Below are 27101 nucleotides of genomic sequence, written 5' to 3'. Positions count from 1 at the left end.
GGACTTCTTTCTTTCTTTTTTGATAAAACATTTTGTTTCTTGTCTTATTTTTTTCCTCACAGCTGTTTCTCAGTATGAGAGAGAAGACTCTCTGAAGTTATGTCAGCACATCTCATACCTGAAGACAAAACCCAGAAGCAATCAGCAGACATCATAATTACCCCTTGTTTGTTATTAAAGTATCATTTAATCTTTCTCATATCCCTTATACAAAGTCATATTTTTCTGTAATTTTTTTAAAACAAAATGATTTTAAAATTAGGTAAAAACTGCATTGGCCAGTCTTCTTCTCCCTTCCCCCTATCATATTTCTTTTACTTCATATTGTCTCCTTGAGAGTTTTAAGTTTCTGTGTGCACATACACATATAAGAGATTATAGACACACACTGTGACCTCTACTGTTTAATGCTTTGGAATGGCATGTTTACAGATACTTTAATGCGTGTTAAAGCATGCACATCTAACAACTGGAGTATCATTTTTTGATTACACAATAAACGTGAAAACAATAACAGAAACAGTATTTCAATGTGTACATATCATTGTCTTCTTTGAAAAGGGAAGAATTCTCTTATTAGTATAATGAAAGAGAAACAGTATTGAAAGATTCTGTTTGTATTCATTGACATATTTAGGACAAACAGCCACAATAATTTCAGCCTATTTATGCCACTTCACCTCTTGCCATGACTAGCCCCAAGCATGGAGGTAAAAAAGGTCTGACACTATAGGTTGAATAAACCATCAGAGAAACTGTTTTCCTACTTTAGTCAAATAGTAAACACATGCATAATTTCAGTGAAGTTAAGTAGTTATATTTTGTTACATGCAAACTTACACGCACAAGTAACTTCATGGCTATTGCATAGGACCCAGAGCTGCCACAAAGCTTTTAATCACTCAGCTAATTCCCATGCCAGGTCTTTGTGTAGAAGGTCGCAGAGAATCTTTGCTCAATTGCTTCCTGAAGTTTCTTGGGATCTAATCTATCCTGGGTGTTGCTGTACTTTTTAGCAAAATACGCAACTCTGAAATAATTACAGAAGACTGATGCACATCATGTGATCTTCAAGGATGCCTTCACAATTAATTAGGGGACGATCTTTCAAATAAAAGGACATCAGTTCCTCCTTGTGACTGAAGTTTCCCAAAACTGAAAAGAATTATTCCTTTGTAGAAGAGTCTTGAGAGTATTCAAACCCTCATCTTTAAACTTTCAGAGATATGATCTAATTGTGAAGTAAAATCTCTTCTGAAGTTGCCCTGGATCTGTGTCATTTAGGGTCTGACTGATGAATTGTTGTTCCCTTTTGAATAAAGATTTTTGATTTACTTGACCAGTGAAATGAAACACACTGACTCTCACCCTCAAGCCTTCCCTACATCTGGATCAGAATATGCATGCATGGCTTGCTTCACAAAGCTTCTATAGCAAAGTAAAACTGGTGACAAAAGCAGCCTATAAGCAGCATCTACAGCATCCTTTTTTCCCTCCTTTTGTTTCTAAAGTTCTAGTTTTGACTTTATGGCCTTTCAGCCTTCTGTTTAGATCTAGGCCTAATTGCTTCTGTGGATCTATCCCAGAGTCCCCATAACAAGGTGGTGAATGGCTACAACAGCAATTTAGGCTACTGGGAATTAAGAGAGCTTAGGACCTGGCAACAGATGGTATTCTGCAAACCTCATTTCTAAAAACTGAAATTTGCAGTTGCATCAGCTCCTAAGCTCACAATCACCATGCAATGCTAAAATCCATATTTAAACTCATATTATGTCTAGAAAACCTACTTAATCTATAAGATGCCTATCCTCTTCCACTGTTCATTGATCTCTTCATGATTCATCTCTATCCTGCTACCCATAGGAAAACATTATGTATAAACAGTATGAAATACAGAGGGGGCTGAGTGATACACCCAACAACAATGACAACAGGAAAAATTGACCTGAATGCATCAATTTGCCTGCCTCCTCTTCTTCTTCTGTTATTTTTTAAGGGTATAAGCCATTCCCCACAGAAGTCTACAGGTATTTCTTCAGTAAAGCCCAAGCCTTCTAAATGATTTTAACTCAGTCGAGGTATGAACTACATTCTTGTAATAAATGTAGTTGTAGAGGGATAAAGAATATGGACAGAATACTTAAAGTTGAAATCTGAAAAAGTTCATAGGACAAATAGCTGTTTCCAAGCATGGATGGGAGCATATTTAGCTCTTCATTTTACAGCATATGTTTTGCGGAAAATGTATTTGAATTTTATATTATTAAACAAATGCTATTTTGTATGAGGAGAGCAGTGGAAATGTACAACATGCTTATATTTGAAATGACTAACTGAATTTTTGGTATTTTTTGTGACAGACATACCAGGGATGGAAAGCTTTGAAATAAATACATTGCTATCATGTAAATAGTCGGTACCTTACTGTAATTGCCAAATTTATTTGAAATGTTTGAAAACATATGTTGTAAGGCAGATCACAGTCTTCTAGTTACAGCTGAACACTTTTAGGCTTAATATATAGGATAATGTGAATTGGTACAACCATAACCACACAGTATATTCAGTTAATTTTATTATACAAATCAGCAAAGAAGCTATAAAATGACAGGCAATGATTTAGGGATTTGTTTGTAGAAAATAAGTAGAAGGAGAGCTATTACTTTATTTTGAATCTATATTTTTATTAATATTTATATCTAAAAATAAACATTATAATACTTAGTTATTCAAAATACAGGGTGACTTTTAAGAGACGAGAAGAAACAGTTACTTCTTGAACAAATTTATGAAATAATGCATTTCATATTTCCGGGGAGTATGTAGTCTCCACAATAGCATAAGCATTATAGAGATACATACATGTAAGTGATTTTTCACGTTTGTTACCTCATGGATTCGAATACTTAACTGAACGTGTACAAACATCATAGTATAGAATCATAGAATCTGACCTCCAGCTAAAAGCAGGGTCAACTATGAGGTTAGACCAGGTTACCTAGTGCTGTGTTGAGTATGCTGTTGAAAACCTTGAAGGACAGAAAATCCTCAACCTCTCCAGGTGACTTGTACCACTGCTTGACTGTTCTCATGATGGAAAAGTTTATTCTTATGTCCTATCTGAACCTCTGCTGTTTCATTTTATGATTGTTATCTCTCATCTTCCTACCACACACATCAACAAGGAGCCTGGCTCTGTCCCCTTGCTGACCTCCCTGTAAGATACCAACAGTTCCTCTTAGGACCCTTGCAGCTGTCTTCTGCAGGCTGAGCTCCAGCCATCAGCCTGTCCTCTCAGGCAAATGTTCCAGACTCGACTGTGCTGGTGGCCCTCCACTGAATTCCTCCCAGTTTATCAACATTTCTCATGTATTGAGGGTCCCAAACTGGACGCAATATTCTAGATGCAGTATAATGAGTACTTAGTAGAAGGGGATAATCACTGCACTCAACATGCTGTCTGTACTCCCATTAATACAAGTTTTAGAAAGAAGAGTAGGAGAAATGGGAACAGAACTTTGATTGGCATAGAAAATCAGCTTACTCTTACCAATTAAACAGTAGTCACTGAAGTACTTAGGTCAATCTAATTCAAGAGAACCTCTGAGCTACAGGAAATGAACAAAAACAAAACCTTCTCACCCAAAATATTTTTAAAATCATTTTGAAAGAAAAAAAATTATTTTTTCCAGAATATTCACAAAAGTATAAGGAAAAAATCTAGCAACTGAGTTATTTCAATAAGAATATTTTTTTTTCAGAAATGTCTTGAAGTTAATATCCTTGTATACTCTTGCCTGAGAATATTTTTGGCAGCTAAGATCCAGGTTTCTCCTATTTTTCTGTTTTAAATAAAGTTGCTTTTTTGGGTTAATTTACTGTCAACTTATGGACTAATCTTTTGCTTGAGTAGAGCTGAGAGTCCATTGTAACTGAGCAATACTTTGGATTGAATACAAGAAACTATTTTTATTCATTTAAGAGCCATTTAGGAAGGCAATGCCAATTCAGAGTTAATCCTGAAAATGGTGATGTCCTCTTCTGCAGCTGTCTCAGTGGCTGAAAGCTTTCCAGGTAGGACTTTGTGGTTTCCTAGTGAAGTTTTATATTCAAGAAGATGACATAAAGCATCAGGCTATCGTGTGTTTTGAGTAACTGTTATATTAATGTCAGTTAAGTTAATCAAAATTGCAAAATATTTAGTACTAGTGTTAGAATCAAGGACTTTTAGTTATGAGTAATGTCCTAACCAACAAGGTTGTAGAGCTGTTTGCTGTATTTGTCTAGCAAATCTTTGAAAGAACTCCAAGATACAAGATTGGGATAGTTTGTCTCAAAAGGTTGGAGGTGGCTTTTATTTCAGTGATGAAGAGCGACATTTTAAAACCTGCTCTGCAGGTGACAAGAGCAATTTTATACTTTCTCAGTTACATAAACGGGTATTATTGGGCTGTTGAATAAAAAGAAAATGAAAAATAAAAACAAACAAAATAGGTAATACTGTAAGATGAAGTTATGAGCTATTTGCACAAATATAAAAAGCACCTCTGCAGAATGGATTACAATAGAGACTAATGTTTAATATGTATTAGCATTTTCTACATGTGCTACAGGTAAAGTGATAATTTAAAGACAAATTTTCAGGAATCAGTTTGCACATATATGTAAATTAATGTTATTTTGCATTTCAATTTATTCTTTTCTCTCCACATAAACTAATTCACTTATAAGCAACTTAAATTTTGAAGAATAGTACAGACATCTATGTCTGGATAAATAGCAGTCCATTTTTTGATATCCCACAAAAGAGATTGGTAAGCAGGACTTCTGCCTCACAATTCATGGTGCAGCTACAAAAGTCAAAGTTTTTTAAAAAAAATCTCTGAAAAAGATTTGTATTTTTATAAGAACCTTAGAATTTTATTTCACTTTTGTCTTCTTTCCAACCTATTCTTTCTCTCATTATTAACATAATGCTTTTGCAATCACATTTCACAAACACCTACTTATGACACTTTCTAGCATCAGGAAATGTCCTTGATTCTTTTAAATGAGTTTTGAGGTCAGGAAAGGTGCCAACTATAATGTTCCAATTTAGTGGGTTTTTAACAATAATATCTGTAGTAATTCCTGCCAGTAGGCACTGATGTGTTGACTATAAGAGATTGTTGACAAATGTCAAGGCTTTGAAAGAATTACTTGAATTACTGTTTATTTCTCATCTACACTAGAAGAAAGAACATATTTCAACATAATGTATGTGTTCTAAAGCATTCCTTTTCCTGTAATTTTCAGTCCTGAAATGCTAAAACACTTTGCACTGTCCCATAAATCTTAACGTTAAAATAGGATTTTTTTTGACTTACTGAACTGTCAGATAGAACTTCTATCTTAACTTCTTTTTTTTTTCTTTTTTTTTGATGGAAAAGGTTATTTTATAAGCATAGGAAAAAACACATACAAGCTATCCTCTCACTTATTTTGATTAATATAAATTACCACCCAGCTTGTGAAAAAAATGTTAAATTATACAGAATAATTTAAAATGTATACATTCTGTGATAAATTTATATGTCCTACAATTTCTATAGCTTTGAACAGAGACGGTATCTCCTGCTAGGATAAAAGTTTAAGGGTCAGTATCTCGAAACAGTCTAAATTCAAAGTTAAATCCATACAAAAGAAAAAGTGTCTCAGATATCTAAGACCTCAATACGAACTGAGACAATGATGATGGCTGAGACAATGGTAAATGTACTTTAATGGTACGATTTTAGAGTCCTGACAAAGAGTACAGAACCTCAGATATCTCACTCTCTGGAAGCAAAAAAGGTTTAAGCAATGAACTGCTAGATTGTCATTAAGCTATTCCAAATTCAAGGATCTTCCTCTTCTGCTCTATGAGGAGTTCAGAGAACCTAAATGAGCTTTGTGGATTCCATTCTTGGATCTGGGCTGGCAGCCTTCAGTTATTGAAATCTTAATATTCATAATGCCTAAATATTTGTTGCTTACATCTACATTGCTAAATTAGAAATGGCCATTGAACAGAGTCAAGCTTGGCCTGACTTTTGCTTTTGTTCACTGTTGACATAGTCCAAACATACCTTTACCCAAGAGGAATCTGCTATAGAGGGAACCAGCCCTAAACAGTTTGAATGGGAGGTAGTTAGATCTGTTTGACACTATCCTTATGTAATAGTAATAGTAATCCAGACATGACTCATGTTGAATCTGGACCCCAATAATTCTTTTTCTTTCCTTTTTTCATTCTGTAGCAACATAACAGATTAGGTCATCTATTGAATTGTGATCATGTAAAACACTGTCTTCGGGGTGTTTGAAGAAAACTACAAGCCTGGAAAATATATACTGTTTCCTTACCTCATTAAGTGATAAAAAGAAATTCATTATAATTTTGAAATATTGAAGGATTGGCCATAAACCATACAGAAACTTTAGAAAGACTGGCATATTGACTTGACTGGCATAAAGAAATGGATACTGAAATTTCGTATCACTGTGCTGTGGATAGTATGCTGCTACTACAACAAAATTTAGAAAAACAATGTCCTGTGGGATGATAAATTTTAGAAAGCCCAACTTTCTAGTTATAAAATGTACTAATCTTGATTAAATTGCTTGGAAGAAGGGCACAAACTATCTGTGGCTGTAGTTTCTGCCATGACTTAAAAGAGGATTTGCCTTATTCACACTACTAGTCCCATTGACTTCTGTGGTATTACTCACATGAGCAAGACAAACAGATTTGGCTCTTCGTGTTTCTGTCTTGGCCAGAAATGAACCTTTAGCACTGGCACAGGTTGCCCAGAGAAGTTGTGGAGTCTCCTTCTGTGGAGATATTCAAGGCCCGCCTGGATGCAACCCTGTATAACATGCATGCTCTAGGTGACCTTGCTTGAGCAGGGAGGTTGGACTAGATGATCTCCAGAGGTCCCTTCCAACCTTACCCATTCTGTGATTCTGTAAACACTGTCAGCAAATATTTAAAGACTTTGAATGCTGAGAGATGTGCTGTCACCTCAGTTACATCTGTTCAGCTGAAATAAAACAATGGAGTTATACTGGTGAAATTAAGTTGTTTTGTATTTCGTCCAGAGAATCTGTACCTCATTCATAGAATATGATTATGAGAAGAAATGAATTATTTGGGATAAATTCCTTGAACATAAGTTCTGATGGAACTGAAGACTTAAATATATGAATAATTCTTGTATGTGAAAATTTATATTCATTTCAGGCTGGCTTTCAGTCCTTTGTTGAATAACTACTAGCAATATTGTAAAGTTTAGAATAAGAATAGGTTGTAGGGAAGACAATATCAAAAAATACATTAAAAAATTAGAGGGATTATTTTAATGTTTTGGCAAAAGAGCTGACATTAGATTCGGTAAGCCATTTTAAAACAGATTACAGGAGGTTGAAAGGAATACTGATACAGAGTAATCAACAATCCTGCACATGCACCAGAACAGAGTGAGAACCCAAAACAGTAGGTCTTTTTTGTCTCTAAATCCTCTGATTCTCTGGCATAGTTACATAATTACAATTACGTACAATTACATAGTATATAATTAAAATTATGTATAATTGCAAGTGCATGTGTGTAATTACAATTATGTGTAATTACATAATTATAATAACATTCATGTTTCTGAAGATCTAGCATCAGTTCAACTGCAATGAATTCCGTTCCTTTATTGAATAGGAGGAAAAAAAAGTACAGTCATCATGCAGTGGGATGTAAATCCAAACTAGCCCCATTAAGAAAAGGGAAAGTTTCCACAATGAAGAAAAATCAAAGAGTAATACAGAACAATTCTTTTAATATTGGGATATAAGAAGAAAGATAAATGTGATTGGTTCAGCCTAAACGAAATAGGACAAAACGCTTAGAAACTTCCCTTAGCCATTTCCATTACCTTTCTCAGTGTACAGACATACATATTTCTTCAACAAAGAATATATGAAAATATGTAGACAAAAAAATCATAAAAGATGTTCACACATAATGTTTGATTTAATTGCCAATGATTCCTTTTTATCAAAAGAAAAAAAAATAGCAAGAAGATCTTTTGGTCCAATCAAAGCTTTGCAGCCAGTAGTGCTTAATTTCATGAAATACTTCTTATTAAAGACTATTATCTTTGGGTTGGAAATCAACATGGAAATTTATTTTCAGTAAGAACAGATGTAAAGAATTCAAATGGTCTTTAAATATCTTTTTTTATTGTATTTTCAGCTAAAAGGACTAAGCAGTGGACAATTTTGGTTAACATAAGTAAAATCCAAAAAGTTCAGGTTAAAAAAAAAAAGTTCACTACCTCTTGATATGGTTTGATGATGTAACCATTTTCTTTTCTGTATAAAAGATGCAGTAAGAGTTCATTTGAAATTTGTTTTTCAGTCAACATGCAATTTTGACACTCTAAATTTTAAACTTTAAACAACTGGAGATAAGTTTAATGAAAAATTCTGATTGGTAGCTGCTGCCTAAATACAGACAGCAAATGTCATTTGAGGCATGCTATCTATGTCCAAGACATATGCTTGGTTTGTGCAGATACTACCTAGGGGATAGTAGTGCCCTCCCGGAGTGGCAGCTGGAGGTCAGCCATCTGATGTTGCATTAGATGTCTATAGTTAGGCAGCTCAGTTTCCTGTTTTTTTTTCATCTCTGTTTTGTTGATAGACCACCTCTAATGTTTTCTGAAACTGTATGAGACTTTCACAACCATCTGCAGGAGGTATGAAATCCCAACATGTATCTCAGTGAAATAAAACTGTCATTTAAAATACAGCCTCTGCAGTAGTTTTAGATGTTTTTGTGTCATTTGCATCATTGAATCAGCACAACTAAGTTGTTTACATTGGCTACCTTTGGGATTTTGTTATGCATTAACTGAAAAAATCATTTAGAATTTGCCATGACATGTCAACATTTTTTCTATAAATATTCCTAGTTTTCACTGAAGAAGCATGAGTAATATTTAATGTTTCATATAGTCTTTTGATCTTTGCCAGTTTAAGAAGGGCTTCAAAAGAATTAAAAAAAAAAAATTAAAACTTTATTAACAACAGTTCACACTGTATCACAACACAATGTTTAATCTAGTGCAACTACTTTTGCCTTATAATACCATGTTGCTTTATCTTTTATTCCTCTGTTTTAATATAATCTTTGAAAACCAGACATGACTTCACTTCTATTTTACAAATAAGTTCTACAGAATTTATAATATGTGTTCAGTTATTATGTGTGGAATAAACAGAAGTGATAACTTCCTTTTAAAGGTATACACATATATATTATGATTCCTATATATGAGCAAGAACATATAGGAGGTGGTTCTGTTCTTTCTGTTTTGATTTTATTTCTGGCTGTATGGATGTACTGTTTCTATGAAAAGAGAAGAGGCAAGAAGAGATTCAAAACGTTTGTTAAAATTACCATAATTGCTTGTAACAACATGTTTAGGGCTTATGTTAACCCATGTTCTAACAAATAAAAATTTTTAAAACTATAGATGCATGTTTTCACAAATCCCTTAAATGGAACTTGGTGAAATGAATCCCACTTTCTCATACATTTACATATGATGTGTTTGGTAAAGACTACATTATGTATCATTCCCTGAATGGTCCCATAAATCTGTGATGTAGAAAGTGGACTGCTATCCCATTCTGCCATTTTATTAACATCTGTTCTCCAGTCTACATCTGAGAGGTAGCAATGAAATTTGTCTGATCAAATCTAGACATCTGTAATGTAAACCAGTCACAAATCCAGTTATCCTAGGAAATAAAAAAATGCAGAAGAATCAGTGTTTATAGGACAGTTGACCTCAACCTAAAGAAGACATCCAAAATTTCTTAGATGAAGCAAACTAGTGCGTGTTCCTTCCCCACTGACTGTCAGTAAAATATATGAAAGTTCAGAGAGCAATATTTGTCTCTCTAATATATTACAGAGTTGTCTGTTAACAGCCAAGTCTACCCATGCCGAAGAGGGATTTCTAGCAGGCGCATAATATTGTTAAATCAACCATTCTTGAAAATTCGTGTGCACAGTGAGAACAGTTTTGCATATCAGTTAGAAACCTTTCATTTAGATATTTTAAGTCCTATGGGAGTAGTCACAGGCTTCCTCTCAAAAAAGGCACATCATATTTTTGTGAGTGTTTATGACTTCAAAGCCTATATGTCTACACTGCTGTATTAAGCAAGGACTGGGCACAAAACTACATGGAACAGACTGACTCACTCTGCTCTTAGGGAGGGGTAGCCAGTTCCAGACTGATTCAGACGCCGAGCCAACAGTTAAGCAATGTGAACAATCTGGGATCCACAGCTTGAACTTTCTCCCAGACCTTCTTCTATTTAGCAGCTGGTTGTAAAGGAAATGTCCCTTTCCTTTTCTAGGTCATACTCAAAAGGTGAGAATCTTCTCAGAAAATAGGTAACTCCCAGAGATAAAGTATAAAAATATAAAATATAATTAATTTTCCAAACAAGTGACAGAAATATGACTAACATGCATAGAATAATTGAATGAATGTTACTATAATAAAGTAGTTAAAAGAACTAATTTGCAACTTATGGAGTCAAAAAATGAAAACTTTGTTTTTCATTTTGGATTTTCATTTTGGGGGATGTTTTGTTTTTGTTTTCCTAGATAAGATTAAATTAAGCCATTAATTATACCATTTACACATTTTCATTAAGATATCAGCTCATATTCCAGGAAGTAATTAGAAAGATGTATAAGAATCAAAGTAGCAGTATGTAAGAAAGGATTTGATTTAAGATAAAATTTAAAAGTCTCAGAATATCAGCAAATAAGCTGGTCTCTAGGCAGATGAACACTTATATATGTAACTCAGGAAGCAGGAGTTGTTTCACCCTCCAGCCCTCTGATGGCAGTTATCACCACTGCCATTTTAGCAGTGGTGTGTGCAAAGCTGGCTGTCAGCAAAGGTAAAGCAGGCAGTAGTTTGGGCAGAAGATCGCTCAAATGGACAAAAGGGCCATATTTATGGTGGAGCTATGGAAAATAAGGATTACTTATACTCCTGAGGGAGATACTGCGTTGTTTAGTTTGGTAACTATCATTTTGGGAGAAAAACAAAACAGCAATTCCCTCCCTCTTACCTCTTCATGGACAGAAGAGCAACATACTTGGCTCTGTAATGGTCTCCCCTGACTATAGCTACATATTTCCCTCCCTCTTTCCACCCCTTAAGAATAGCAGAAGCAAGCTGATTCCAAGTATACTGTGACTCTCTCAGATGAGTCACAAAACTTAGTTGAGTACAGCTCAATAAGCTTTAATTCTGAATACATGAATTCTTTGTAACCCACTTTGGTTAAAATGAGTAAGACTAGGTTCAGAGGTTCAAATGGGAGGTCTTTGTGAACTTGGCTAACTTTAACAGGTTAAGAAGTGTTTACATGAGCAAATACATTAGCAGTGGCAGTGAGTCGTGGTGGTGATGGGCATTCTTCAGCAAAGAAAGAATAGTATTTTCTCTTTACTGCTGGTTGATTGTCTCTTTCTTCCTGGAAATAATAATCTTTCATGATTATTCAAAGGTGATCCTTTACACTCTACTCATTGTTAATACTGTTTTTTTGAAGTTATGTCCAAATGTCCAGTGATATAAATCAAATGAATGCAAACTACAGTTCTTTTTTATTTCATCATTTCTATACTGCTTCATTAATCTTCCAATTGAGTATCATGCATTTCTCATATACTTTTAAATTGGCTTATTACTTTATACACATGCTAGGCACACACTCAGATACCAATCACTAACAATATTTTGTATTAAATCTATGTTGCATATCTCAAAATGTTAGTTTGGACATTTACAGTTTTCTTTCTAAAATATCAGAACTGTCTTGTGTAGACTTTGTCAAATTTTGATTGACTTCGTGCATTCTTCTCACTTAGTCTATTATTTAGCTACTAATCAGTCACAGGCACAAGTTATTTATTTATTGCCTGATATTGTAAAATAATTGGTTTTGGCCTATATTTTAGAGGTGAAAGTGGGGTGAATGTGAGATTACCTTTTACTGGCTCAGCTGGATTTAGAATTTGGATTCAGAAATGAATGTGTTTTATCTGTGATACAGTAGAGGTTCAGTCAAAAGATTCTTAAATACTGCCAAGGCTGAACACTTCTGATAACCTTGTGACTTCATCAGATCAGTATGAGAAGTAAGGAAACACAAACAATAGAAGCACATATACAGTGATACAGGTCCTCATACCCTTTCTCGCAGATATGCCCTAAGAGCAGTAAAACTGAGGAAAGAGAGAAGAAATCTAAAAGTCAGAACTGTAGCAGAGACTCAAAAAAGGAAAGAAAAAATGGAAGATATAGAAAAAAAATGTTATCCTAAATAAGAATATCCTAGAGCTTAGAAAATTAGAGACACTACCTAGGCACATAGGGATAGTGTTAGGAAAGACAAAGCTCACCTGAAAGTATTTTAAGGGCAACAAGAATAGCTTCTACTACTACTTTAGGAGTAAAAGGCCAAACAAAGAAAATATGAACTTACTGCTGAAAGGAATGGATGAATTAATGATGATGGACACAGATAAGGCTAAGTACTCAGTGTCCTCTGTCTTTATGAACTATGTTTCACAGAACTCTGTGCTTAGCAAAAGGGTTTGGGAAAGAGGATGAAAGCCAGCAGTGGATGAATGTCAAGTCAGGGATTACTTGAAAGAACTTGACCCATATAAAGGCCATGAGATTTGACTGACTGCATCCAACGGTAGGAAGAAAGCTGTCTGATGTCCTTATGAGGCCACTGTTTCCCATTTTTCAAAGGTGATGGATACTAGGGGAGGCCTCCAATAACAGGAGAAAGGCAAACTGCACTCATGGCAAAAAAAGGCCAAGTGGATGATCAGGAAACTAGAAGATAATCAACCTCACTTAGGTCTCTAGGAAAATCATAGAACAATTTTTCCTGGAACACAGTCATTTTGTCATTGGGAACAATCAGCATGGATTTACCAAGGGTAAATCATGCCTAACCAACCTGACTGCCTTAAATGATAAAATAACTAGGTCTGTGGATGAAGAGAGAGAAGTGGATGTAATATACCTTGATTTCATCAAAGTTTTTGCCTCCCACAGTACTCTTGTAGCCAAGTTAGGACTTTATAGTCTAGATGAGTGGGCAACCAGATAGGTAAAAAAAATGGTTGGGCAGTTGGGCTTCTCTGAACGTGAGGGGGAATTTTTTCACTATGAGAGTGACAGAGCACTGGCACAGGTTGCCCAGAGAGGTTGTGGAGTCTCCTTCTGTGGAGATACTCAAAGCCCGCTGGGATGCAACCCTGTCTAACATGCTCTAGGTGACCCTGCTTGAGCAGGGAGATTGGACTAGATGATCTCCAGAGGTCCCTTCCAACCTCAGCCATTCTATGTGATTCTGTGACTAGAGACCTTCTTAAGTCCCTTCTCATTTGAATGAGTCTTTGAGCCCATGATGCTTAAAGGCATAGAGTGGATAGTTTTGATTATTTTGGAACTACTTATGTTGTTCTTAATACTTTTGTGCAGTTAAAGTCTAGATTTCCATTAGGAATACAGTGCCATTGTAGATTAGGCTAGCTAGTTTAAGTGAGCTAATCTAATTGTAGCTGATGGTGAAAATACTGCCACTTTGGGCATCATTTTTTCTGTCTCATTCTTTGAGAGAAAGTTTTCATGATGTAACTATGTGTCAGGAACTTTTGTTGACGTGACCATATCTTTCAGAAATTATTCTTCACCAGCTGACTTTTCTATCCATGCCTGTAAGTTAGAGAACATACTTAACTTGAACATTCAAAACAGTTTACTGCAAGTATGTGTGTTTGTGTATGTATGTATGTGTGTGTGTATATATATATTATATATATGTATGTATGTATGTATATAGGAGATCTTTTTTTTCTATATATAAACCACATTGTATCTCTAGGTGGTCATCCCAGTCTTCCTTTTTTCATTACCTTTGGTCAAACCTGACAATCCTTTCTCTTCTGGCATCACTTTTTAGTTCATACTATCTGCCAGATCAGTTCATTGATTTAACTGAAAACTAACCATGTTAGAATTTTTAAAAAGATTAAATTTTAGCCAGATATGCAAAGCAAGACAAAGTATGGATTTGTTCCACACTTTGAACAGCATGGTATGGATTTATTATGAAACCCTTAATGATATTAAAATCAATATAAGGATGAGAATTCCTAAGAGGAAAATGAGGCAGCAATGCGGTGTTTGATTCCCTTAAATTGTTCAGTTCACTTAAATTGCTTGTAAAATAGGAATGGAATTTTAGTTTGGTCAAGAGAAGTCCTGTGTGGTATAAACATATAATCTCCCCCTCTCTGCCTCAGATTCCTCATCTGTAAAGCTGAATAAATTGCATTCCTGTTTCAGAATGTTTTTAGAGGTACTGTAAAAAGCTCATTATAAGTCCTGGAGTGTTTGCATAGTATTATTATGAGATCCCTTTGCATAGGACAGAGAATCCTGGTAGAAGGAAATATTCTCCACAAAGTTAAAAAGGAAAAGAATAAAAGTTAATATTTTTTGTAGTATATAGTCAGATAAATGCTTATTTTTCAGGTGGAACTGGGCCAAAGGTATTTTTTGAATGGATTTTGTCTTCAGCTTCAGACACACATTAGTTATGTCTAAGCTCCCACTATAGTCAGTGAGAGTTATAAAGTTGCCCTAAACAATGCACTTGCATCTAGTTAGCTGGGACTGGAGTCTGTTGCCTGAACACAATTCCCTAAAGCCATCTGAGATGTCCTAATGCACTACACTTGTCCTCTTACCTCCTGCTCCAGAACAGCATAGGTAAACTGTGGATCCTCTGCCATATCTGCCAGCTCCACGTGAATACACTCAGTATCGTAAGGTGTCTCAAATAATATTTGATGTCTGAACTTAAGTAACTGAATCACGCGTTTAAAAATGTCTACTCACCTTATACATCATCTTCTGTTTGCAATGGGGATTTAGACATCTAGTTCATGTATAGCTATCTGAAACTAGAATCACCTGTGACAGATGACTATAAGCAAGGCCTTGAGATATCTGCATTCTAGTTTAAATTCTACCTAGAGCTTGCTGTAAAACCTCTCTATACTTTTGTTTCTTTTTCTTTTTAAAGCAGAATGACATTTACCTTCCATTATAAAGCACTTTCAGATTTTCAGATGAAAAATGTTGCATATGAACTATTAATATTATTCAGTGCTGCCCTGAGGATGCCAATTATGTGATTAATTCCACTATTATCAATGCTGTTGCCAGTTATAGTCACTGCTGAAGTTTTAGATACGAGGATTTTGTTTTTGACAGTACTCTCTAAATCATTTCTGGCCATAAATAAATGTCACTCAGAAGTGATCAAGCCTCTGAGCTATGTGAATAAGACTATTAGATATAGTTTTTAATTACAGTCTAGAAGTCAGCATATTTATTTGCTAAAAACTTCAGTATCCTGGCATAACATATTAACTTAATAGCAAAATGCAAATTTTCCCATTTCTCCTCGTTTTCCCTGGAAGAGTGGATATTACACGGTTATTGAAAGAAAAATATATGCTTTCTTCATTTCAACTTCATTTCAGAAGGATATGCTTCAAAATTTCAGAATGCAATGCTTATGCCTTGCTTTTCAACATGTCTTTGAACACAGACACACATAGAGACTTATTCTAAAATGGTCATAGCTTTTTCCTCCTAATTGAAAAAAAATATATATTTGACATTAATAGTTGAACAAAAAATTGTGCTGTCAAATAAGTTCTGCTAACTTATTATGCCTAAAGTAACATAATAAGGAAGTAAACATCTGGGCTGCTGTGAAAAGCTAGCAACTAACAAAAATCAGGTTCAGAAATCAATTCTTCCATCTTAGGAAACATGGTTCATAAAGCAAAAGATTTTACACAAGAAAAAAAACCCTACAAATTCGGTACTGATGTAACTGAATGCTATGGAAAAATAAGTATACTCAAAGATACTTAATTAAAATGCTTAAATTAGCTAAGCTTTATATGTTTATAATCAGGAATGATGCTAGTTGAACGCTTTTAACTTCAAGAATTATCTCCAGCTTTGTATTGTCGACTTGACAACAAATACTCATACTAAATATACTAACAGATTTTTTTTACAAGTTTTCTCCTTCAAATTAAGTGCAATTTCCTTGAGATCTCCTTTTTAAACATTCTGAATTCCCAGTAGGACTTCAGCAAACAGTAGACAAATTTAAAATCAATGCAGAGTCAATTGCTTTGCTTGGAAAACATGAATAGATCAACTTGCATATATATTTAATGTAAGGGCATGAAATCAAGTGAAAGTGAAGGAACTGGGTGGAAAAATAAGTATGTAAAAATCTCCTCAGAAACAAAGCTCTTAATAAATAATTAATTTCTCTTGGTCATGGCATCAGTGATGACACTAAAGCAAAATGAAACCACAAAACTTTCTGATGTTGATAGGCATAAACCTTTACATGCACACACTCATCTATTTTAAGAGTCATTGGTAATATTTCAAAGTCAGGCTACAGAAAGGTCACCTGATTCCATCTTTACTTTCTTGAACTTTTCACATTATGCCCATGGCTTAGACAGGGCTCTCTTAATGAGCAGCTACTTTTTTTTTTTTTTTTTCTCCTTTTCTCAATATTTAGTATGTAGCTGTAGGGGTTTTTTTACATTATGCTAACATAAGCCTCTTCTAAATTCAAAATTTTTATTTCATAATATGGGTTCCTCTTTAATTTTTATTATTACAGTGTGAAAATATTTTGCTAATTAGGCAGCTCATATTTTTGTTCTACCTCACTGTGAAAAGAGGTATTATTACAGTGGTTTTATGAACAGTGAAGACAAACTCAATAGTGTTATCTTCAGCTGCCCAACCTGAGAAACCTATGGCATAATTTTTCAGACTATTTAGCATGCAGTAGTCTATACATTCAAAGTCCATTGACTCAGCACTTCTACAAAGTAGACTATTATTTTTCACTAGGACCCAATAAAATTAACGTTATTAGAAAGATAAAAAAGATTGTTTGCATTAAAATAACTATACTAGAACTGGAAACTAAACATAAAAAGCCTTAGGCAGCCATATTTCATTTAACCCGTATGTTAAACTCCTAAGTGAAGAATGGCAACATTCTCATCACACGTTAATCCTTAAAGCAGTCAAGGTGTTCGTCTGGAACAGAATAGCCTAGATACCCTATATTCCTTTCACAATTCATGAGATACACTTCCAAAGCCTGATTAATTTCATCCCAAATTAGAGATTTAAGAAAAAGCGAATGTCACATCCGTCTTCAAATAAGGTAAAAGGAAGATCCAGGGAAGTACAAGTCGGTCAGCTTGACCATAGTCATTGGGAAAATTATAGAGAAAAGTCCTCCTGAAGCCATCTCCAGCCACATGAAGAACCAAAAGGTGATTGGGAGCAGCCAGCAAGTATTTGAACAGGGCAAATCATGCCTAAGAATAGATTGCCTTTTATGGTGAGAGGACTGGCTCTGCTGATAGTGACAGAACAGGAGATCCTGTTTAATGTGATACCTTAGCAATGTGTTTGACATGCTCTCTCATAGTATCCTTATAATCAAATTAGTGAGATATGATTTGGATGGCACAACTACCCCAGCCTGCCATCTTGGGCCCAAAGTGTGGTAGAGTACAACTACACAGCTACCTCCCCCAACCTTATCTTGGGCCCTAGCTGACCACAGATAACTGACAGTACCCAGGGCTGACCAGCAGGAACTAGGCACTACTGATTGCAACTGGTAAGACAAGAAATTGGTATGAGATCAGCAAAAAAAAAAAAGTATATTATCCCCAACATGTCATGACGTCAGCAAAAAAGGTACATCTCCACACCAAATATTGTATGACCATGAGTCAGACTTCATGCCCATAAATAGTACTGAAGCCCATTGGGCTCTCCTGCAGGGAAGCTGGCTGCACAGCAGTGAATCTCCCCTTGAGCTGGGATGCCTCTCAAGGTTAGTTTCCTGGAGTTAAGAGAACCTCTGACAAGAAACCATTTGAGTGCTAAGAAACTGAGACTCCAGCAATAGCAAACATACAGTAAGATTTGCTTGCTATGACTACACTGTATAGCCATCTTCAATAAATCTATTTGCAATAAACCCAGAGATAATAATAATAATATACCCCTGCCTCCTGTGACAGATGGATAGACTGAAATGTTGTGGATAAAAATGGAGGGAAAACATGTAATCAGGCTCAAAGAGTTGCCATGAGCAGTTCAAAGCCCAGCTCACAGGTGTTTAGTGCTGACATCACATGGGAGCAAATTATTGGAGCTGATTATATTTGATATCTTTCTTATTGATCTGAACAACAGGACAGATCACACCCTTAGCAATCTCACAGACATCACAAGGTTGAAGAAGAGTAGTCTGTTCCTTGGAGAGCAGGAATGCTATTCAGATGGGCCTTGACAGTTTGGGAAAATGAGCTAACAGGAACATCGTGAAGTCTGGCAAAGGCAAATTGGACCTAGGATCAAATAACTGCGCAACAGTGCGGATTGGGGTCAATTTGCTAGAAAGCTGCTTTGCCAAAAAGGACTGGAGATATTTAAAAGTCATCTGGACACAGCTCTGGGTAGCCTGCTCTAGGTGATCCTTCTTGAATGGGGGACTGTTGGACTAGGTGATCTCTAAAGGTATCTTCCAACCTCAACCATTCTGTGATTCTGTGACTAGGGAGTCCTGGTGGAAAATGAGCTGAACATATCAGCAATATACCCTTGCTGTAAAGAAGGCCAACTGCATTGTGGGTTGCATTAGCAAGAATGTAGCCAGCAGACTGAGGGAAGTTATTCTTCCTCTCTATTCACCATTTATGATAATTCGTCTGGAGTACTGAGCATATTTGGGCTCTCAAGTGGAAAAAAAGTGATTAACAAACTAATGAATTCTGTGGAGGGCCACCAACATGGTCCTCCTGGAGCACTTCATGTACAAAGAGAGGCTAAATGAACTGGATTTGTTCAGTCTAGAGAAGAGAAGAGTCAGGGGAGCTGTTATTGCTGAGTACAACAGCCTAATGGGTGGGTCTAAATAGAGTGGAAAGAGACTCTTCTCAGAGGTACACAGCAAAAGGACAACGATATAAAAGAGATTTCCGATAAAAAATTAGTAAAAATTATTCACAGTGGGAGTGGTCAAACACTGGAACAGGTTGTCCAGAGAGGCTATGGCATCTCCATCTTCCTCTATGGAGGTGTTCATGTCTTGACTGGACATGGTCCTGCCCACCATAATATAACTTTGAAACTGGCCCTGTTTGAAACTGGGGCTTGGATGAAATCTAGAGGTTTCTCCCAACTCTAATGCCTAAATCAATCTATACCGAGCTTCTCACTTAAGAAAACAGAGGAATAGAGAAATAGAAAGTAATATATTATTTGAAACAGGAGAGGGAAATAAAATATATGATCAGTACCTTTTATTGTTTTTTTACTAAGAGCCAAATACTAAGGCTGAGGAACTGTGATTTCTACCCCAGTCTCTGAGGGATGTGCACACTAGTTAACAGAAGCCCCTCAAGAGGCAGGTCTCTTGGATGAGTGCCTTGAGGGAAGCTGAGGCAAGAGAGAGAGAGGCAAGAGCTGGCCTGATGAGCCCCTGTGAGAGCCCTTCCTTTCTCCTGCATCAAGATGGGAACTGATCTGAGCAGGGCTGTGAAAGGATGCTCAGAGGAAGTGTCTGTGGCAAGACCTTGGGGGAACAGAAGGGAACTGAAGGAAGGAGAGCTGAACTTTGTGTGTTTTGGGGCCCTTGAGAGTCCCCTGGCTGCTGCCATGTCTGGTCCTGTCCACAGTGCACATGCACAGCCACATGTTCGCTAGCAACCTTCTGTGAGGCAAGGGCTGGGAGTGTGGCCTGTCACAGCGGCCACATACTATGTGTGGGAGACAGGCCAAGTCCCCCAGTGTCCTGGTGCTATGCATGGGAAGAGGTGGCTGAAGGGAGCAGGGCCATGCATGGGGAGTGACAGCAGGATGGGGAGACTGGGAGCACTTCAAGGTGAGACTATACCTTGTCTTGCAGGGCTCAGGTGCCCTCACGATGTGAGGCAGGGATGCTGGCAGTCTTCTGGTCTCTGTCTGGGGAGATTTAGGCCTTTAGCTTCTAAAGCTCTTGCCAGGATATTGCAAGGACGTTGACTAAAGGGCAGTGAGTGTTTCTCCTTGCTTGGAGATGCATCTCAAACATGCTTTTATTTCTTTTCTTTCTTTTTCTTTTCTTCTTTTCTTCTTTTTTTCTTTCTTTTTTTTTTTTTTTTTTTTTTTCCTTCCTTTTTGGAGTACCCAGAGAAGTGCAGGCCAGTCAGCCTCACTCCATCCCTGGAAAGGTGATGGGGCAGCTCATCCTGGACACCATTTCCAAGCATATGAAGGATAAGAAGGCGATTGGGGCAGTCAGCATGGATAAAGGGTAAACCATGCTGAATGAACACGACAGTCTTCTCTGAGGGAATAACTACACGGGTAGATGAAGAGAGAGCAGTAGATGTTCTTTATCTTGACTTAAGCAAGGCTTTTGACACCATCTCCCATAACTTCCTCCTAGGAAAGCTCAGGAAGTGGGAGCTAGATGAGTGGACTGTGAGCTGGATTGAGAACTGGCTGAAAGTTAAAGACCTGTAGCTAGCGGTATCCCCTAGGGGTCAGTGCTGGGTCGAGTCTTGTTCAACTTCTTCAATGATGTGGATGAGAGGACAGAGTGCCTCCTCAGCAAGTTCGCTGATGATACAAAGCTGGGAGAAGTGACTGTGCTGCTATTCGGAGGAACCTTGACAGGTTGAAAATGGACATAGAAGAACCTCATGAATTTCAATAAAGGGAAGTGTGGAGTCCTGCATTTGGGGAGGAATAACCCCGTGCATGAGAACATGCTGGGGGTTTACCTGCTGGAAAACAGCTCTGCAGAGAAGCACTGGGAGTGCTGGTGGAGGACAAGTTGTCCATGAGCCAGCAATGTGCCCTTGTGGCCAAGAAGGCAAATGGTCTCCTGGGGTGCATGAGGAAGAATGCTGCCAGGAGGTGGAGGGAGGTGATGCTGCCCCTCTCCTCAGCCCTGGTGAGACCTCATCTGGAATACTGCATCCAGTTCTGGTCTCCCAAGTGGAGAGAGTCCATCAGAGAGCTACTAACATGATTAAGGGACTAGAGCATCTGCCCTATGAGGAAAGACTACGAGAGCTGGGCCTGTTTAGCCTGGAGAAAGAAGGCTGAGAGGGGATGTAATGAATGTGTATAAATACCTTAAAGGAGGGTGTCAAGAGGATGGGTGATATTTTTTATCAGTGATGCCAACTGACAGGACAAGAGGCAACAGGCACAAACTGAAATACAGGCAGTTCCATCTGAACATGAGGAAAAATCTTTTTTTTTTTTTTCTCAGATTTGTTGTGCGTGAAGTGTTTAATAAGTTTCAGAGGAAGAAGAAATTAGGAAGCATGGATATCCTTTTGAAATCAAATAATGTATTATAAAAGTAGAAATGGGGCAGAGAAGGATGCAAAGCAAGTCATTATTTAATGGAGAATAAAATACACATGGTCCTAAACTTAGTTCACAGGACTGTATGCACAAAATTGCCAAAAAAAAGGGCATCATTTGGCAGCTAAGGTAGATAGAAGAGATTTGGTGATAAGGATATTCAGCTTACAACTGAAAGCCACTGACAAGGCAACTGAAAATTTGAAATTCCAGTATAGATTTTCAGTGTGTTATTTTACCAATTTCTCATATCTGTACTGATAGCTCTAGTGTTTATAAAGGATGCTCTCCTATCTTATAGGAACGTGGTTTACATGAATTCATTAACAACTATGACATGTCACAAAACAGTTACTTTAGGTATGCTGGGCAAAAGCCTTCCAATTCAGTAGCACAGAGGATGCTTTTAAAATTAAAAGAAACAAATGAATATGATAATAACAGAACTAGAAGAACACATATGACACTGAAGATGTATATTTATGGACTCTGTTAACTTGCATCAGGCAAGCTTGTAAGAGCTTGTCTGTACTGCAGTAGATTAAATGTCAAAATTAGAGAAAGAAAATGTTCATTAATGGAGCTCTGCAGTGAGGTGTTTTACCTTTCATGTTAAAGCAACAGAGCAAAGCACAGCTATTATTCATAATAGAAGGTTTTAAAATTACTGTTCTACTTAACACAAACCAAAGGCTTTTAAGTTAGTGTATTTTGAGTGAATAAAATCATGTGGTATCTTTATCTTGCTTCCTCATAGCTGTAATGTACAACACAAGTGATTCAACACGATTTTAGCCATCTATTGACCATTTATTAAAAAGTTCATAAGCAGTATGATAATTTTTATCCTGGTGAGCAGGTAAAAACTACTTCTGAAATACTATGCTGGAATGTTCCACAAAATGATAATAAGTAAGTAAGGCAAAAAAATGAAATCTACAATAAATCCATCTAGGTAAAGATAGCATATGTTTTCTGCTCCCTTATGTTTCTGTTTCCATATGCACCAGCGAACATAAAGACATATGGCTTCTACATATGACTGGGTACTCAAGTCAAAGAATATAAACTATTTATATTCTTTTTTTGTGAAAATTAAAAGCTATCCTATTCATGAATATTTGCAAGGGCAGATTATCCTTGGCTCTCAAAGGAATTAATTTTTCCTTTGGGCCTACTGAGTACAGAACTGAATACAAATAATAAATCAGAACATGAATACATACCTGAAGGACCAGCTTAAAAAAAAATGAATTTTATTAGTTGGCCACATAAAGATTAGGAAAAAGGGAAAAAGTAAATAATTCAACAAAAATATAAGGCATGAGGACAGTCAAGCAGAGTAGTATCAGGTTGCCTCAGAGAGGTATAATTTCCATCCTTGTAAGATTTCAAGACCCAACCTGAAAAGACCCCTGAGCTGCCTGGTCTAGCTTCACAGCTGACCTTGCTTTGAGCAGGAGGCTGGTGTAGAGACCTTTTAAAATTCTTTCCCATCTGAATTACTCTAAGACTGTATGATCCTTTGAAGTCTTTATTATGTGATAAACTCTTTTCCCTCTAAATGCACCGTCTTGTCACATGAGCACAATTTGGGAGAGAGTCTGAAATGCATTAGGTAGTAAAATACAGGAATTTACATGTGTAAATTTCTGCTCCTGTGTGTAGCATACTTGCAGCTCACTGAGATTAACAGAGTTGTGTAAGATAAAACTAAGATAATACAGAAAAGAAATATTTTGGAAAATCTCTGCCTCTTATATATGAATACAAATCCAGTGAGTTTCTCCTGCTAACATCAGATAATAAATTGGTTCTATTACAACACATTTAATTTAATATATTGCTAGAAGATATTAAAAACACAGAAAAAGTGTCAATTTTTACATTCATAGCAGAGATCTGAGGTCTTTACAAGAGGTCTGAGGTCTACTGCTCAAGACGCAACACCACAGCAAGTCTGATATGTAATAGTGAATATAGACAGAAATCACACTGGCTACCTAGAGAGAGAGATGTTTCATTTACTTTGTTTAATATTTTTTCTGGCTGAGATTTTTATTCAAAAACAGTTCAACAAAGGTTTTGATAGAAATATTACAAAGGGACAAGATAACAAAGAAAATTCATAAGACATTATGCCCCTGGTGTTGAATCTACATTTTAATAACCTAGTCTTCCCACATTTTCCTCCAATTTATTGCATTGAAATCACAGTCTACGCCATCTCAACAGCTTTTTTGCACTACAAGTAGTGCATTTTATGTGTGTCAAAGAAATACACTGTATATGAAAACTCAAGGATTTCTTGCTAGTCAAGAATTGATTGCAGTCTAGAGAGTCTAATAAAAGAATGATTAGTCCAGAAGTAATTATTTACAAAAAAAAAAGTATACAAGAGAAAATATTACTATAGAAGGAAAATTTTCCTTAAAAATGGTTATTTCCTTAAAATCAATGAACACACACTTGATTTCCTTTTCTTTTTTACATATGTTTACATATGTTGTATACCTGCTCTTTTTAAACCCTGAAAAAATTTTCAGTTAGCTCCTAAGGGTGTATTCCTTTAATAAGTAGCATCCAACCATGATTTATTAATAGCCCTGATACTTCTGGTGTCATGCTCCGCTCACATTTCAAAAGCCTCTGCTATCATCCTGTGCCTGCACTTCTCTAAACTGAAGTTCTATTCTAAGGTCATATGTGGCAAAAGCTGAGGACCGTGGTATCTGTAAATTATAAACATATTAAGCAGGATGTAATTAATATTAGTTTGCCTTGAACCCAAATGCAAGCATACATGCAAATTTGTCGTTAGAGTAATTAACGTGCATAACATGGCTGTTGTAACACTGCGATGGCATAGCCCAACACAACATATAAGAATTTTACAAAGTATGTGAGCAATGTGACCACCAAAGGGGCAAAGACTTGTGTAGCTGCAGTGAAGGGCAGGCAAACAGTGACCCACGTAACAGAATTTCCAAGATAAAGGACAAAGAACAAGCTAAGCAACAACAACTGCGAACAGGCAAGTGCATCCAGCCAAACACATGAGAGAGATGACTGGCAAAACCAAAAGAAAAGATTAAGAGGCATCAGGAGCACATGATGGAGAGGGGGGTGAGGAGCATAAGAAAACCAGGCATAAATTAGAAAAACTAGGGAAGAAAGAGGTCACCCGCTTCAGTGCCGAGTTCTTGGAGGAAAAGAAGGTGATCAGCATAGTCAGCATAGATTCCTGAGGGGAAATCCTGCTTAACCAAGCTGATAGCCTGCTATGATGGAATGACTGACTGAGTAGACGAGGGAAGAGCAGTGAATGCTGTGTACCTTGACTTCAGCAAGGCTTTTGAAACTGTCTCCCCAGAGCTCAGGAAGTGTGGGTTAGGTGAGTGGACAGTGAGGTGGACTGAGAACTGGCTAAAAGGCAGAGCTCAGAGGGTCGTCATCAGTGGTGATGCCACTCATCCGTGGCATGGAGTCTAGTTGGAGGTCTGTGGCTAGTGGTGTCCCCCAGGGCTCAGTCCTGGGTCCCATCCTGTTCAACTTCTTCATCCATGACCTGGATGAATGGTCAGAGTGCCTCCTCAGCAAGTTTGCTGATGGTGCCAAGCTGGGAGGAATGGCTGAGACGCCAGAGGGCTGTGCTGCAGTTCAAAGAGACCTGGACAGGCTGGAGAGTTGGTCAGAGAGGAACCTCATGAGATTCAACAAGGGCAAGTGCAGAGTCCTACACCTAGGGAGAAATAACCCCAAGCACCAGGACAGCCTGGGGGCTGACCTTCTGGAGAGCAGTTCTGCAGAGAAGGACCTGGGAGTGCTGGTGGATGACAAATTGACCACGAGCCAGCAATGTGCCCTTGTGGCCAGGAAGGCCAGTGGTCTCCTGGGGTGCATTGGGAAGAGTGTTGCCAGGAGGTGGAGGAAGGTGATGCTGCCCCTCTCCTCAGCCCTGGTGAGGCCTCATCTCGAGTCCTGTGTCCAGTTCTGGGCTCCCCAGTACAAGAGAGACATGGAGCTACTGGAGAGAGTCCAGCGTAGGGCTACAAAGATGATCCGAGGGCTGGAGCACCTGCCCTGTGAGGAACGGCTGCGAGAGCTGGGCCTGTTCAGCCTGGGGAAGAGAAGACTGAGGGGGGATCTTATCAATGTGTACAAGTACCTGAAGGGAGGGTGTCAAGGAGACGGGGACAAACTCTTTTCAGTTGCCCTGTGTGACAGGACAAGAGGCACTGTGCAAAAACTGAACCACAGGAAGTTCTGCCCTCATAATTCCCCTGAGGGGGAATTTCTTCCCTGTGAGAGTGACGGAGCACTGGCACAGGTTGCCCAGAGAGGTGGTGGAGTCTCCTTCTCTGGAGATCTTCAAGGCCTGCTTGAATGTAACCCTGTCTACCATGCTGTAGGTGACCCTGCTGAGCAGGGAGGTTGGACTAGATGATCTCCAGAGGTCCCTTCCAACCTTACTGATTCTATGATTCTATGATTCTTCAGTGCTGACTTCTTCAGTGCTTACTATTTAGCTCTGTGACAGTGTATACACTCACAGCTAATTTACGACATAAGTGTTAAATACTGTTAAAAACAGTTTTTCTTATGTAGTGATAAGTGGTGATAAACATTAAGAGTTAATTATTTATTAGCAGAAAGTGTGTTGCTAATGAATGAATCTAGTTAAATTTTGATTTTTTTTAAAGCTTACCTGATTTATTAGTCTTCTAAATACTTCCATCATCTAATATGGGAATGATACCTAATATCTAAATCCCTAACTGATATGCATATAAGTACATATATATGCACAAATATTCAGTTGTGACACTTAGTTCACTCTTTGTAGGATAACTAGATGTTACTACTACCTGCTAGTTACATAATATATCAAAATTATTATGACAGTAGACATTACACTACACAATAAAGTAAAGCTAATGCTAAAACAGACTAGATAATGGTCACCAGGCTATTAGACTGTTGCTGTTTCAACTACAAAAGTGTAAGCAAAACTCCAGGCAAGCCAAGGTAAGTTTAGAGAAAAAGTCTGACAAGTCCTTGTCCTGAGGACTTGCAGAGTTAATACAAAACCTGTGGCTTCTTACTAGTAAAGGTGATACCATATTTCCTGGGCTGCTGGCATCCAAGGGAAAGAGGACATGCATCTACTTGACTTCTTCCCATTTCTCTGTGACTCCTACACATAAAGGAGTATGGCTAGTATAAAATTCGAAAATAAATTCTTACAAGCACGTCCTGAAATATGAGACTTTTTTGTTCAAAAGATATTTTTACTACAGCCAAAACTGTGAAGTATGTTTCAATTAATTTGTTTATGATGAAGAAATAAGAGTGGGAGAAGCAAAGTTCAAACATTCATGAATGGCATAATTTGATGTTTAATATTCGCACATCTGTGTTATAGCAGCTGACCAAGGTAGATCTTGTAAATTTTACCAGAAG

This window comes from Rhea pennata, chromosome 1 (assembly GCF_028389875.1).
Source record: "Rhea pennata isolate bPtePen1 chromosome 1, bPtePen1.pri, whole genome shotgun sequence".
NCBI classification, from domain to species: domain Eukaryota; kingdom Metazoa; phylum Chordata; class Aves; order Rheiformes; family Rheidae; genus Rhea; species Rhea pennata.
Note: the sequence above shows the minus strand (reverse complement) of the source record.